General features: G+C 38.6%; 1 long non-coding RNA gene across 2 annotated transcripts; it reads left to right on the forward strand.

The window, feature by feature from the left end:
- Nucleotides 1–372: 372 nt before the first annotated feature.
- LOC137616900 (uncharacterized) lies at nucleotides 373–5,106 on the forward strand. Of its 2 annotated transcripts, none has more exons than XR_011039509.1 (3): nucleotides 373–424; nucleotides 838–979; nucleotides 5,059–5,106. It is a non-coding gene; the product is annotated as an uncharacterized lncRNA (long non-coding RNA). The 2 variants fall into 2 exon arrangements; XR_011039510.1 differs by having other exon boundaries at nucleotides 380–428.
- Nucleotides 5,107–5,360: the final 254 nt, after the last annotated feature.

The following is a 5,360-nucleotide window of genomic DNA, read 5'->3' on the forward strand; positions in this document are numbered from 1 at the left end:
CTAAAGAAGGTGATGAATGCAAGAGTTGATGGGAGAAGTACAAGAGGAAGGCCAAGGTTTGGGTGGATGGATGGAGTGAAGGAAGCTCTGGGTGATAGGAGGATAGATGTGAAAGAGGCAGGAGAGAGTGCTAGAAATATGAGTGAATGGTGAGCGATTGTGACGCAGTTCCGGTAGGCCCTGCTGCTTCCTCCGGTGCCTTGGAAGACCCTGGAGGTAGCAGCAGTAGGGAATTCAGCATTATGAAGCTTCATCTGTGGTGGATAACGGGGGAGGGTGGGCTGTGGCACCCCTAGCAGTACCAGCTGAACTCGGTTGAGTCCCTTGTCAGGCTGGGAGGAACAGAGAGAGGAGACGTCCCCTTTTTTGTTTCATTTGTTTGATGTCGGCTACCTCCAAAATTGGGGGAAGTGCCTTGGTATATGTATGTAAGAAGAATGTACTGTATCTTGTTGGGAATGCTTGTCATAATGTTCTATTTATTTATTTTTTCATATTCTATATCAAGTTTTTAATGGAGATCCATTGCTACTGTCTTCCTTTGAACCATTTCCTGTTTCTTCTCCTTGAATTGTTAGCCTTTTTACTTACTGATTTGTTTTTTACTGTAAGCTACAGTATAGATTTAATCTCTATCACACAGATTAATTTTGTTAGATCATTTAAATTCCTTCTTGGATTGCTTTATAAAAATGTGAATATGAACATATTTCATAATATCGATAACATTACGCATGAAAGGTTAGTGTTGAAATGTATCGAGTATAACCTAAATTCTTGGTTTAATAACATTTCTTTAATATATGAATAGGTATGAATCTATTTTTTTTCTTGCAGCGATCAAGGCATGACTCTGGTAGCTCCATGAAAGGTGCTGTCAGCGTAAGCGTCACATTACGGTGTGGAGATAAGTGGCACCCAATATCTTCAAAGTCTTGGCTGTGTCCCTTTCTGTAACTAAAGGAAACCCTCAAAGAGGGTAAGTATGTTATTAGTATTATTATGGTTGGAAAATTTCTGCTTTTCTTTGACTATTTATGCGAATTAACTTTGGTATGTGGTTATGCTTATCATTGGAATATCAATTTTGAGTTATAGGTTTTACGAAGGTGAATAGTTTTATATATCTGAACCTCCTCTAGTGGTTATATTGCTTATTCTCCAGCAACTTGGTTTATTGACATATACCTCTAAAATAATAAAGAAAAAAATCCTATTTTCTTTCCTTGCAGTAGACACATGCCTCTTGTAAAGTAATCAGATACACTAGCAGTTAACCCTTTTACCCCCAGGATATTTGGAACTTTCCAACCTTTAACCCGCAGGGGTTATTTTTTTCCAAGCTCATTTTGCAGTATATTTTTTTCAAATTGCTCTAACAGCCTTAATTTTTGTCATAGAGAGGTCAGGTTGGTCTCATTCTCTTGGAAAATGCCTGAATTTTTTCAAAATATCAAAAATATGAATAAATAAAATTTTATAGCATTTTTTTTTCAAGGACGTACCGGTACGTCCGTGGGGGTAAAGGGATGGGTTTTGTGAAACGTACCAGTACATCCTTTGTACTGGTACGTATTTTCTTTCCGTTTTCATTCTCCTCTTGGTATCCCAAGAAGCCTAGATAACCATTAAAATCTCCCATTATAATTAGTGCTTCATCTTCCTCAACTTCCTCTATTTTTTTCTCTAGCTCTGCTCGTATCACTACGTTTCTCTCTTTACCTTCCCTATCCCCGCCACAATCCATATATGCTACAATAAGTCTCACTTTCTTTTTAAGGATATTCCCTTTTACTTCCAATATATCTTAAGTTCTTCGAATGAACTTTTTCCATTTCTATATCCTTGTCGTCTTTGTATATCACCATTAACCCCCCTCCTTTTTTATCTTTAAAGTCCCTCATACTCTCCTTCTTAATTGTACCATCACTTATATTAATCTTATCTATTTTTTGTTGTGTTTCAGTTAGCTATCGTTTAGGAAACTCTCCATTTCCATGTATTTTTGCTTTGTTAACCCTTGTGTATTTATCATTTTGAAACTAATTCTCTTATTCTCTTCCGTTGGTCTGTCGCGTGATCCGTATTCATTCCTTTTTCTGTTCCCCTTTTGCATTTCTTGTGGTCCTATCTCTACCTCCTTTCTCTGGCCCCCTGTTCTCTGAGGAGTTTCCCGTCTTTTATCATCCAGCCATTCTCTCCATTATTTTGTTTTTCTTTGAGCTCTTCCCTAAGTTTTGACATAGCCTCTCTTTCCTTTTTCGTCATGTCCTTTGTTATACCTACTCTTTTTTTCAAAGGATCTTGTTCATGTTTTAGTTTCTTAGCACTTTTTAGGATTTTCCACTTCATTTCTTCATTCTTAAATTTAATAAGCACTGGCCTAGGTCGTCCCCTCCCCCCCTCATTTCGCTTCCCTAGCCTTATTACCTGTTCCATCTCTATCTGCTCGAGCTCTAAACTATTTCTGAAAATATCCTGACACCAATTAGTATCCTCTGTTTTCCTTTCCTCTGCTTCCTCCCTCTCACTTTCTGGTACATTATACATATACCAAAGGCACTGCCCCCAATTTTGTGGGGTAGCTGACATCAACAATGAAACAAAACAAAAAGGGGACCTCTACTCTCTACATTCCTCCAGCCTAACCAGGGACTCAGCCGAGCTCAGCTGGTACATTATACAGCACTAAATTGCACACACTCCTTCTTTTTTCCTCCTCTTCTTCTAGTTCCTGCAATACTTTTGATTTAACTAATTCTACCTGATTTTGCCCTACATCTCTTCAAATTCATTCTGGCTAAACCTGATATTAATTGTACTTACGACCTCGTCCATTATTTCATTCTTCACCTTTCTCAGCACCTCTTCAACAATTTCTGCTCTCATTTTTGACCATTTTTCTTCTATTTCTCTCGGCTTTTCGTTCAACATTTTATTTCTTTCTTATAGAGCGACCAGGATTATAGCCTGCAAGGGTTTAGTAGCAAAAGGGCCTAAAGTGATTAAAGAATTTGAGGGTCTTGGAGAGGCTTTGGAGTCTGCACTGCTCAGCAAACTTTCAGAACCCTAACTGAAACACTATTAACACTAGGCTCAACTTAGGAATGGAGCTAGGTTAGGTCTAGCAGCTTATCGGACATGACCAGAATTACCTCTTATAACCCTTTTACCCCCAAAGGACGTACTGGTACGTTTCACAAAAGCCATCCCTTTACCCCCATGGACGTACCGGTACGTCCTTGAAAAAACAATGCTATAAATTTTTTTTTTTCATATTTTTGATAATTTTTTTTTGAGAAAATTCAGGCATTTTCCAAGAGAATGAGACCAACCTGACCTCTCTATGACGAAAATTAAGCCTGTTAGGGCAATTTAAAAAAAGTATAGTACTGCAAAATGTGATGGGAAAAAATAACCTCTTGGGGGTTGAGGGTTGGAAATTTCCAAATAGCCCGGGCGTAAAAGGGTTTAAAAAAGGATTCACTGGAATTCTCAAGGGAGCCAATGACGTCAAGAGCTTATTAAGCTCATCAACCAAAAGTAGACTGATGATATGAATTGTCTAAAGGAGGAGTGTCATTATCACTTGTCACCTCCCCCTTCCAGGGTCTTCCAAGGCACCGGAGGAAGCAGCAGGGCCTACCGGAACTGTGTCACAATCGCGTGACGCAGTTCCGGTAGGCCCTGCTGCTTCCTCCGGTGCCTTGGATGACCGTGGAGGTAGCAGCAGTAGGGGATTCAGCATTATGAAGCTTCATCTGTGGTGGATAACGTCGGAGGGTGGGCTGTGGCACCCTAGCAGTACCATCCGAACTCGGTTAAATCCCTTGTCAGGCTGGGAGGAACAGAGAGAGGAGACGTCCCCCTTTTTGTTTTATTTGTTTGATGTCGGCTACCTCCAAAATTGGGGGAAGTGCCTTGGTATATGTATGCATGACCTTTGCTGCGTAAGCTGTGCACTCCTACAAATTACCTATAGACAGAAATGCCCTTAAAAAAAAAATATTGGAACTGGTGACTACCACCAAAGCCAGAAGGAAACTATAAGAGAGGGAAAGAATGTGCTGCTAGTTCTCTGGTCCCATTGGTCAGTAATGAATCTGGACAATGCACTCCATGATGTCAGTTGTTGTCTTGATAGTGACACTGGCAATGCCAATAAAGTGAAGATAGATATAATAACACTTCAAAATAATAGTACACTCACATTTTCTAGAGTCTTCATTCCCAATGGTTGTTGGCTCTTCTGAAGATTCCAGAGTTCCTTCCTGTTACGTAGTAAGAATCGTCAATCTCACCAATTCCCAACTTTAATAATAAGCCATTACCGGAGCACCATGTACACAATTGATCATATAAATAGCCTAAATTTTCTCCCAATTCGAATTATTTTAGTGTGGGACCAAGTTGGCAAATCATCACAACCAGAGTTTCCGAACTATTAAGTATTTTCTTCAATGAAATCCTGGGTCTCCATTGTAGCTTTTCAGATACCCAGAACTCAATAATTCAATCTAGAAAATGTACCTCACTTCAAATATCTTTTGACTCTCCCAGACAAAAAAATATTTTCCTCTGTGGTATATAGATTTAACCTGTATTCTTATACATTGTTCCTTTCATACCTCAGCCCAAATCAAAATAAATTTATTATTTCGTTTCACAAGAGACTAAATGATACTATAGGATGATTAAGTAATTGAATTTAACCATTTTAGCTGAGATTTGTTAGTGTTTTGAACTGTTTAACTCCCAGGTTAACTTATATAAAAGAATATGATTTTATTAATTTCAATATTTTATGAGAAGTCTGATGGATGAAACCAAGAAATGGGACTATATTCTCTTACGAGTTGGTTTATTTATTTCCTCATTTTCTTTCCTTAATGGGCTACTTTCCCTGGTGGGGCCCTGGGGCTTATAGCATCATGATGAGTTTGGTTAGGTTATCTAAATATCAATATTGATGGATATAAAATCACTCTGAAAACATTGGAAGAGAACTGATTGTTTTATTGTGGTCGGCAATAACTGTATTTCTTGTTTCCTTTACAGAACCCAGCGGGCCTGTGCTGCTTGAAGTCCCTGTGACATTGGTGAGTACAGTAAGAAAATTTTAGTCTACTATAATATATATACTCCCTCTCACACACACTCTATTGCCACTCACAAGTATCCTTTAAACCTTGTTTTTTGACTCATACTCCCTCTCACACACACACACTCTCTCTCTCTCTCTCTCTCTCTCTCTCTCTCTCTCTCTCTCTCTCTCTCTCTCTCTCTCTCTCTCTCTCTCTCTCTATATATATATATATATATATGCAATTTGGTGATATTTTTTTTAATTATTCGTTTTC

Source organism: Palaemon carinicauda, chromosome 23 (assembly GCF_036898095.1).
Source record: "Palaemon carinicauda isolate YSFRI2023 chromosome 23, ASM3689809v2, whole genome shotgun sequence".
NCBI classification, from domain to species: Eukaryota; Metazoa; Arthropoda; class Malacostraca; order Decapoda; family Palaemonidae; genus Palaemon; species Palaemon carinicauda.